This window comes from Antechinus flavipes, chromosome 6 (assembly GCF_016432865.1).
Source record: "Antechinus flavipes isolate AdamAnt ecotype Samford, QLD, Australia chromosome 6, AdamAnt_v2, whole genome shotgun sequence".
Classification (NCBI taxonomy): Eukaryota; Metazoa; Chordata; class Mammalia; order Dasyuromorphia; family Dasyuridae; genus Antechinus; species Antechinus flavipes.
Window position 1 is genome coordinate 177,163,338 of NC_067403.1, and position 11,354 is coordinate 177,174,691.

Consider the following 11,354-nt stretch of genomic DNA (forward strand, 5'->3'; position numbering starts at 1 on the left):
CCTTCCTTCCTTATCTTTCCTTCCTCCCTTCATTCCTTCCTCCTCACTTTCATTTCTTCAATGTAGCCCAGTGGGAAATAATATTGGATTTGGAACTGGAAGACCTATGTTCAAATCCCAACTCTGCTAAAAACAAAACAAACAAACAAAAAAACTTGTTTTGTAACCCTGAGCAAGATTTAGCCTCATCTCATCTCATCTGTAAAAAAAAGAAAGGTTGGTCCAAAATGCCTCTAAAGTCCATTCAAGCTATTAATCTCTGACCTCAGATTATTCCATATGCATATGTATGTATATATATATATATATATATATATGTATGTATGTATCTATGTGTATATAGACACAGATGTAGATGACATGCACACAGAGGGGTGAGCTGTTGAATATTTTACAACCAATTTTTCAAAAAACACAGCAGGCATTTTAAAGTATAATCTGTATTATCAACATTTTAATCAATTTTTTAAAACTCTAAACAATAAATCAAGTTCTAATCTGAAACATTTTCTGATTTATGATTTGTAAATGACATTAAAATTTAACAATTGACTTTCAGGAGTCTAAGCATACTGGCTCCAAACACTCCTATACACACACATATTTCACATGTATACATGTGTGAATGTATATTTGCACACATTCGTTATTATATACATATTTCCTACACATATATAACATGTTACATAATGCATATTCATACTCATATATTTGCATATATATGTATATAACTTTATTCTATACTTCACAAATACAAATGTGTGTATATATTTATATATAATAAAATATATAATTAAAATAAAATCCCATCTTCTACAAAGTCACCAGATACTTGGTTTCAAATACATCTCTGCTGACTTTGGCAAATCTTTGTACATATATACCTGTGTGAGAAAAACAATTAGAAAGCACAAGGACATGGGAGAAATTGGAAATAATCAACAGATAGAAGGTACTACAATTAAGAGGGACTTAGAAAGGCTTCTTGTAGAAGATGGGATTTTATTTTTTAATTCAATTTTATTTTATTTTCCAAATTCTTTCCCTCTACTACCCACTGAGAAGGCAAGAAAGACAAAATCTATTACAAAAATGTATAATCAAGCAAAACAAATTCTCTCATTGTTCATATTCCATTCCACCCCACCCCACCAAAAAAAAAAAAAAAGGAAGGAACAAAGGAACGAAGGAATGAAGGAAGGAAAAAGATATGAAATATATTTCAATCTATCAGTTCTCTATCTGGTGATGAATAGCATGTTTCATTATGAATCCTTTAAAATAGTTGGATATTGAGTTGGTCAGAGTTCCTAAGTCTTTCAAAATTGTCTTTACAATATTGTGCCATGGATTTTGAGAAGTAAGAAAGCTTTGGATAAAGATAATTGCACACTCCTAACTAACCCAATGCATATTTATGACCAACATAATCACAGCTACAGAGTTGAAAACCTTAGAAATGGTCGAGTCCACTGTACCCCCAACAAATGAGGAGGAAGTTGGAAACCAGGAAGGTAACTGACTGGTCCAAGATCACTAGAGACTGGATTCAACCCCACATTTTCTGGCTTCAAATCAAAAGATTTTCCTTGCCTTTTTTTTAATTTTTTATTTTTTTTGCTGAGGCAGTTGGGGTTAAATGACTCGCCCAACATCACACAGCTAAAAAGTGTTAGGTGTCTGAAGCCACATTTGAACTGAGGTCCTCCTGGCTTCAGGGCTGGTACTCTATTCACTGTGCCATCTAGCTGCCCTTGGCAAATTGCTTTTTAAAGCATTTCTTTTAGCAATGTTTTAGAATCCTATTATTCAATTACTAGAGAAAGGAAGAAAGCTTAAGAGGCAAAGATCTTTTATCATTCTAGGACTTCTCTTCTTCCTTAGCCACTAGTTTTGAATTAGAATTTGCCTAACATTTGAGATTTGTATAAACCACAAGGATGAATGAGACGTCAAAGGTAAGAAAGGTCCACAGGTGTGCCTTGTGGGAAAAAAATCAAGCCTTTCATTGCTGATCCTATTCAATAAACTGCCATTTGGTACATGTAAGGAAGGCACCTTGTAGTTTGCCAATCAGCACAGTGCAGAGGTGGGTGTTTGCAGCCAGCAAGACCCATGTTCAAATCCTTTCTGTTGCACTCACCAGCTGTACAACTATGTGCTAGTCACAAAAATCTCTTTGAGTCTCAGTTTTCTCATTTGTCAAATGGAGATAATTATATCTGTAGTAACTCTATCACAGTGTTGTTGTGAAGCTTAATGATAATATATGTAAAGCAAGTATTAGTTGTTAATCTCAGATCTGCTTAATTCACTGCCTCATATAAAGGTATTTAAATATCAACACCTCCTTGTTGTTTTATAATGTAACACTTCTCATAACCTTCATCACTGTCTTTTAAATGAATTTTCAAATTAAAAAAATAATATCCCAAGTCTTTTTCAAAGTGGGAAAAAATTCATATTCAAATAATTTCAAATTTCTCACATGGTTCTATTAAGTTCATGGTTTGTATTCTTCCATCAGAAGCAATCCATTTATATCCCTCCTTCCCCTATCTGAGATTCCTCTTGCCCACATCATCTCGTAAGTTCATCCCAAATGATACAAACCAATATGCTGGATGCCTTCCTCATTTTCTCCTGACAATCAGTCAGGTTTGTTGGTGATCCATCTGGTATCCTACATGTTCAATTTCATGACTATCCATCTTTTTTTTTTAACCATATATTTTTCTAATGGCATCTTTTTTTCCAGTTTTTCCAAGTTCCTTATTGGGTTGAGGATGCAGCCTTACAGACCTACATTATAATGGGTTTTTTTGATATAAGAAAGCCTATAAAAGTCAAATAGTTCAACACTCTCATTTTCCAGATGAGGAAATTAGCCACTAATTGGGCACTTCCCTTCATTAAATCATACAGTTAGTGGCCAAGTCTGGATTTGAACCTGGATCTTCTGATTCCATATCTCATCTTCTTTCCATCATACAACCGAGCCTATTGACTTATTTTCGTTTCTTTGTAGACTGTTGTTCCTGGTGAGTTCACTTACATACTTCAAGAATCTATGATTCTGTCATCACTCTCCTATTCTTCAGCACCTTCAATTCTGCCTTCCCCACCCCAATCCCATGTAATAAGTGCAAGTATTATTATACTTGTTTCACAAACAACATTAAATTTTTTTTAAGTTTTTAGACATAATAGTTTGTTTCTAGTAGGAGGTGTGAGAGACCAGCTTTGACCACTATGATTCATCTGATGAGTCTCCTAGTTTGCTGCTGAGCCAAATATCATAAGATCCAAGATGCCACAACTCATAGAAAAAGATGTGGCTTCCAGTTATCAATCAATCAACAAACATTTATTAAGTACTTGTTATATGCCAGGAACAGGTTAAGTTCTAGGGATAGAAAGAGAAACAAAAAAGATAGTCCTTAGGTAGAAAATATTTGCATGTGATTTCAGGGGGCAGTGGAAGGGCCCCATTACACTTATTATACTCATTTGATAGAAGAAGAAACTGAGGCTTCAAAAAATTATGGGACTCATATAATGTCATGCAGCTAACAAGTGATCCCATCTCAAGCTTCTGTGATCCCCTCCCCAAGAGAACTGCAGACACGTTCCCCATTGAATCTCATAAAAAAGAATTTTAAAATCTTTTAAATATAATAACAATTTGTTTCACCAACACAGTTCAATGAAAAGAGTCCTGCCCCCAGAATCAAAGGACCCCGATTCAAACCTGCTCCTTACAATTTATAGTCAGCTCATCTTGTTAGACCTCAGTTGTCTCACCTATAAAATAGGATGGCTGGACTTGCCAGTCTGTAAGATTCTTTCTGGTTCTAAGTCCCATGGATCCTCTACATCACTGGACTTATTTCCATCTCTGTAAAATGTTAAGGTTGTAAGTTGTTAAATCTCAAACCTTGATGCAACAATCCCACTCACAATTTTGGGTCTTCTTCTAACAATAACCCCTCAAAAAAAATAAATTCTGTAAGAATAATGCTGTTTAAATACTTTACTCAACTATTTAGTTATTTATTTAAATAACTACTCAAATAATTAACTATTCAAATAGCTTTTTATCAATTTTAGTTTATTATCTACTATATATAATGGCATGCAATAGAATATTATATACATATGTATTTATATTATATTTAATATATTATAACATATAAGATATTATTTCATATAAATATTATATATCGACATTTTCTTCTCCAGTTTTATGTAAGCAGAGATGAAGTGCCCAGAATCACAAAGCTAGTTAGTATCTGAAATCAAATTTATATATTTTTGATGTTTTTATATATTTTTATCTTTTTATATTTGATTGAAATCAAATATATATAATTATATATAATATAATATTATATATTATAGATAGATATAGATATAAATATACAGTGGGGTGGCTGGGGGTCACAGTGGATAGAATAGTTGGGTCTGGAGTCAGAAGGACCAGAGTTCAAATTTGATTTCAGACACTTAACTAGCTGTGTGATTCTGGGAAAGTCACTTCACCTCTGCTTACATAAAACTAGAGAAGAAAATGTCAAACCACTCCAGTATCATTGCCAAGAAAATCCCTCTCCTCCTCCTCTTCCTCATCCTTTTCCTCTTCACATAAGAGAAACACAAACAAAGCCACCACACAGTGCCCAAATCTGGCAAGGGTATTTTGTATTCTACATTCCTAAGTCCCATTTTTTTGGTGAGAGAAAGGACTTTTGTTTCCTTATCATAATTCATCAGTTTCTTTGTTAGTATAATTGTCATTTGCTTCATCTTAGTCATTGTATTCTCTTAAATACAATGTGTGTATCGCTTTCTGTAGTGTGTATCGCTTCATACAAATCTTCCTACATTTATGCTATAGTTTTTATATTCATGATTTCTTATGGTACAATGCCGTTCCATTTCATTCGTATCCAACCCTTTCATTTTTGCAAAAGAAAAATTCAGATTCAGAGAAAGTGGTAGCCATTTAATCAAGATCACACAGATAACAGGATCTGATTGGTAAATACAGTCCTCTGCCTGTAAGAAATAATTTCTATAGTAATGGTTCTATTTCTATGACTGTCTCTTCCAACTTTCTCTTTTCCTCTCCCTCTCTTCCTTCCTTCTCTCTCACTCTCTCCTCTTCCTCCTCCTTCTCTCTCTTCTCTCTCTGTCTCTCTGTTTCTGGAGGGGGGGTGTCTCTGTCTCTGTTTCTGTTCGTCTCTCTGTTTCTCTTTCTTTCTGTGTCTGTGTGTATTTCTGTGTGTGTGTGTGTGTGTGTGTGTGTGTGTGTGTGTCTTTCTGTCACTATGTCTATCTGTCTGTTGTCCATCTCCCCTTCTTTCTCCCTTCTCCCTAATTTTCTCTGTCTCACGCTGTCTCCCTCTCTTCTCTTACTGTTTCTTTCTGTCTCTTATCTTTCTCTTTCTCTGTGTGTCTCTGCCTCTGTCTCTTTCTGTCTCTTTTTCACACATGCACACACGCGCACACACACACACACACACACACACACACACACACACAAATTGTTTCTAGATAAACCAGAAACACTTACATACTTTAAAACAAATCATTAAGTTATTAAACTCTAGCTTTATCTTACTGTCATTTCATTAATTTTTAGTTCAATAGTTACTACTAATTAATAATATATTAATATAATTGTATTATAATAATATAAAAATAATAACTAATAGTTACTCAAGAGTTAAGAGGTAACATAATATCCTTTTGGTATTCAGCAACTTCAGTGTTTTCACCTACACTCTGAAATGTTTCCAATAGAATCACATGATACAAAAATTTCTAAAAGCTTTATAAATGCAAAGTGATCTAGCAGATCCTTAACATCGCTGTGTCCTTTCTCTGGAGCAGATAAATAGTACTTAATAATAGTTCTGATTCAGGGGAAAAAAAATGGAGACTCAATGTTTCCTTCCTACTTTAACAAGAAACTTGTAAAGGAAATGTTCTAGAAAACTATATATTATTTCTCAGATAACTACTCCCACCCCACTCTCCTTCTCTCAGAGGATTGGGGGAGTTTGACTCTAAGGGACCTCTATAGGTTATTTGCATCCTGACTTCCTGAATCAGAAATGGGAACAATAAAAACTTTGCACAGTCCCAGATTTCAAATGGAAAGGACCTTAAAGATCGAGCCCATATACACCCATCTTCTAGAAACTGAAGGTAAAAGGGGGCAACACTGGTATTAAGTCACAGAGCTGGAATTTGAAGAAAGAAGTAAAAAAACCCAACTCCAGTCCTGAATTTCCTGACCATAGACCTTTTTCTTTGATGTTCAGGACCTTATGCATGTCCATCAGGTTTTTCTACTTTCTATCTGAGTGGAATTCCATTTGTATATTCAAAGTGAAACAAGAGATGATTATGGGTCTGAATACTTTAGAAGATTTCCTCACTGATAAATTATCTGCTAACCCATTACATCATTCATAGCAATTAATACCCTGGACTTGGCCACACAGGAAGTTCAACAAAAAGGAAATAGAAAATGTGCATTGTAGTGTGTGTATATATATATATATATATATATATATATATATATATATATATATATATGTATGGCTCTATGTAGCTGTAGTTATCAATATATTTATATTTATATATCTTTATGTTTTGTTCCTTTTAAACTCCAAAAGGGGTCCAACAATATTTGCCTGACCTATATAAATATTTACATTCCACATGCCTTTTATTAGCTATTTTGGTTTTAAAGATTTTCCTCAATCATTCTTCTTCCTGCTAGTATTTCTTGTGTTTTTTCGTTTTAATGGCCCATTTGTCATAGGGGAAATTAGGCTAATTAAATTAAGCCTTCCATTTTGGGGACAATCGAGTTAATAAATTCAGTGACAAGATTGTATTACAAGGAAGAAGTGAACAAATGACAGCATACACATTTTTATTGTGCTATTCCCATGCTGAGAAAATAATAATGGTCCTCGGCCTTTGGTAAAGAGGCCCAGAATGTTATATACATTTTGGATATAATCATAGATCATAAGTATGAGTGATGAGAACATAATTCTTGAAATGACAAGAATGAATGTTGTTATACTTTGAAAGCTATTAATGCTATATGAAGTTTTCATTCCAAAAAACAATCAAACAAACAAAAGCATGACAATGTGAAGAAAATTTATGGAACATAGATGGATAGAGATTTTTAATGTGAATTTTTAAAATTTACTCCATAAGGATTTTTCTCTTGAATTGTTTTTCATGTTCAACAGATAAGTCTAAGATGAGTCTGGGACTTTAAAATTAATTTTAGTAACACTAATGAATGAAGTTGAGATTTTAAAGCACGATTTCAAAATATTTTTTCAACCACTATTATGCTTGAGAATTTGGGAGTAGATCCCTACATCATGGCATAGAAAAAAGGGCTCAATTTATTTTTTTTAAAGGGCTTAATTTCTAAGTGAACACAAAGCACTATCTAAACTCAGAAAGAATTGAATTTAAGTCCAGCTTCAGACCATTACTAGCTATGTGACCCTGGGCAAGTCACTTACCCTTGTTTCCCTCCATTTCCTCATCTATAAATTAAGCAGGATAATAAACAGCACCACTTTCTCAGGGGTATTGTGAAAATAGATGAGATATTATTTGTAAAGTACTTAGCACAGCTGGGCACACAGTGCTATTTAAATGTCAGCTAAGATTGTAGAATTAGAGGCAGCTAAGTGGCACAATAGTTAGAGCACTGACCCTGAAGTCAGGAGGACCTGAGTTCAAATTCAGCTTCTTAACACTTACTAGCTGTGTGGCCCTGGACAGGTCACTGAAATGGAAGAGACTTTAGAGGTCATTCAGCCTAGTAGAATCAGTCATAGCTGATCTCTTTGTGCTCAAAGTGATTGTAGCTATCTTCAAGAGTGTGGAGTGTGCTGTTCATTCTCTCTGGACTCATTTGGTCAAAATTCTGTCACTCAAGGTATATCACTGATCCAATACCTTCATTGATCAGAAAAAAAAATACAATTAATACAAGGTTAATTAAGGGGCTTGACTAGATTCAGAGTCAGTTAAAAGCAAAACTGGGATTGAAACCAGGTCTTCTTAACTCTAACTAGAGTGGGTCAATAGATTAACAGTATTTTATGAGGGAGGGAGAGCAATGAGCCAGAATGGTGAGCAGTCTCCCTCCCCTCAGACTCCAACAAATATAGCAGAGGTCTTTAGGTCATGGGACACCAGGGGTACGCATAGAAACAATGGATGCTAGACAAAGAATTCATGTTACAAGAGAAATGTTGTTCAATCATTTTCAGTTGTGTCCAATTCTTCAAAACCCCAACTTGGGATTTTCTTAGTAAAGATACTGAAATGGTTTGCCATTTCCTTCTCCAGTTCATTTACAGATGAAAAAAACTGAGGCAAACAGGATTGAATGATTTGTCTAAAGTCCTATAGCTAATAATTATGTAAAGTTGGATTTGAACTCAAGAAGATGTCATCCGACTCCAAGCCCAGCACTCTATCCATTGTGTCAACTAGTTGCTCCCAAAAGAAATGAGACCTATGGAAAATGAGAATACACCTAATTAGAAAAAGGAGGCAATCCTGGGGTTTTCATGCTTGAACTATTATGTATAACTGCTTTCTAATTATCTCCTGATTTGAATTTCTCTCCTTCAATGTGTACCCTTTGACCTATATAGAATCATTTTTCTGAAATGACACCTTCCATCCCGTGTCACATGCCCAAGAATCTTTAGTGGCTCCTAAATGCCTCCAGGATAAAATATCAATCCTCTCTGTCTGGCAAGTCCTATATGACTTGGCTGAGGCATTTAAAGTTCCTAACTCTGACTCCAGCTCTCAGGCTATTTTCACATTGCTCTCCTTCACAAACCCCTTGTTCCAATTCTTTTCCACAGCCAGCATGCCATCTCTATCTCATCATCTCTTCTTCACACTCCCTCTTCCCTTCCATCTCTCACAGAGTTTAGCTTATCTCCCTATGGGAACTGTTAGGGCTCATTCCCTCTTCAAAGTATCATGAATTAACTTGGATTAAGAAATCATCCAGTAGAATTTAAGCTTCTTCAGGATGGACTTTTCCATTTTTATTTTTGTATCTCTAGCACCTAATTTGCTGAAATGAAATAACAGAAAATCTTATGGAAAATCTTTGCAGAGATGGAAGACTATGGGAATGGAACATTGCTTGTAACATTAGGTTTTTAAACATAGTTTTACTGAACTTTTAAATTGTTTCATTTTTTTTATTATAAGGGATGGTCTCAAAGAGGAGAGAGGGAAGCACACAATGGGAAATTAGGTGATGTAAAAACAAAAGAGATTTTACATATATGTATATATGTATATTTAAAATTCATCTAGACTAAAGTAAGGGGAGTTGTTTATTGTGCTTACTTACCTAGCCATAACTGGATTGGTTCAGACACAGTCCAATGGAAGAAAGAGCTGTGAAAACTGTTTGCTCACAGTCTTCTTAGATGGCCATGTTCTGCCCCAATCCAACACTCATGGCAAGTCTCTGATGTATCCTCCTCCCATGGTAGGGGCTGGTGCTACCTGTAAGTACACTCACTATAAATGTAATGTCCTCACTATATGGAGTGTGGTGGAACCCCAAACAAACAGACTGCCTTTTTTGTGTTCGTCACTAAGAAAATCTTGCCTCGCCCACATAAAATAAGTGTATTGACGCCATATGCTGAAAAGATCTCGGGACTTTCTGCATTTGTTCTGACTCATATTTGATAAATGGTTATCCATTATTTATGAGAACCAACCCAAAAATCTGAAATAATTTTAGAAAGAAATTTATTAGTTTGTTTCATAGTGGGCAGTGAGCTAAAAAGGAGTGGCTCCCTTCAGTCTAGGTTTTGGAAAGTTTTTGAATTTGACAAAGGTTTCTGCAAACAAGCCTACACATGAATCATAGAAAAGGAACCCAAAAGAAATCTTGGATGTAGGGACCCCAAATAAGATGCTTTAGGTGGATTCAGGACCTGAGAGAAACCAAAATATCTTGTGGCAATCTCCAGAATTCCTAGAGAGTAACTGTGGTTATTCTAGGTACACACAACTTCTATTCACATAAATTTGGATTTAAATAGTATAATAAATTTTCCAAATATAATAAATCATTCATTACACACAGGATTTCAGAATAAAAATACATAAAATACAGTAAAGAAATGGCTCATATAGCTTTGTTTCTCCCATGTTCTCAGCCTTTTTAATGTGAAATTTTTTTTCTTTTCCTTAAAAGAATAAGAAGTAAGATAATCAGCATGTTTGGGGAGAGGAGGGGAGGATTTTATATAACATCTAACATTCTGAAGAGTGGAGTCAAGATGGTGGGAAAAAAAACTACCTTGACTGAGCTCTCCCCAAACCCTTCCAAACTCCTTTAAATAATGCCATAAAACAACTTTTGGCACTGGAAAATCCATGAAAGGCTGGGGAAAAATAATTTTCCAGTCAAAGACAACTTTAGAAGCATTTTGTAAAGCAATTTGAAACTATGCCCAAAGAGCCATAAAATCATATGTATTCTTTGATCTAGTTATAGCACTACTAAGTCTGTAGCCCAAAAGAAATTTTAATAAAAGAAAGAAAAAGACCTATAATTATAGAAATATGCATAGCAGCTCTTTTCTGGAAACAAAGAAATGGAAATTGAGGGAATGCTCATCAATATGGAAATAGTTAAATTGTGGTATATGAAACATTAATCAATAATATTTATAAATACTCTATAAAATTGTCCTCCCAGAAATATGCAAATGATTTCATCTTTATATTGTTTCAAAGAATATGGGATAAGTTTTCAGGTTAGAAAATAAAGTTTAAAAAAGAAATAAAAGTAAAGGAATTAGAATAGGCAATGAGGAGATAAAACATCATTCTTTGCAGATGATATTATGGTATATTAAGAGAGTCCTAGAGAATCATCCAAAAACTTACTTGAAATAATTAACAGCTTTAGCAAAGTTGCAGGATATAAAATAAACCCACATAAATCATCAGCATTTCTATATATTACTAAGAAAGCCCAGCAGTAAGAGATAGAAAGAGAAATCCCATTTAAAATAACTATACATAAAATATTTGGCCAAGACAAACCCAGAAACCATATGAACATAATTACAAAACACTTTTTACACAAATAAAGTCAAATCTAAAGGAGTAGAAAAATATCAATTGTGCATAGATAGGCCAAGCTAAAAATATTACTTGCCCAGGAATAGGCCAAGCTAATATAATATAAATGACAATTCTACCTAAATTGGTCAACCTGTTCAGTACTATACTAAACTGCTAAA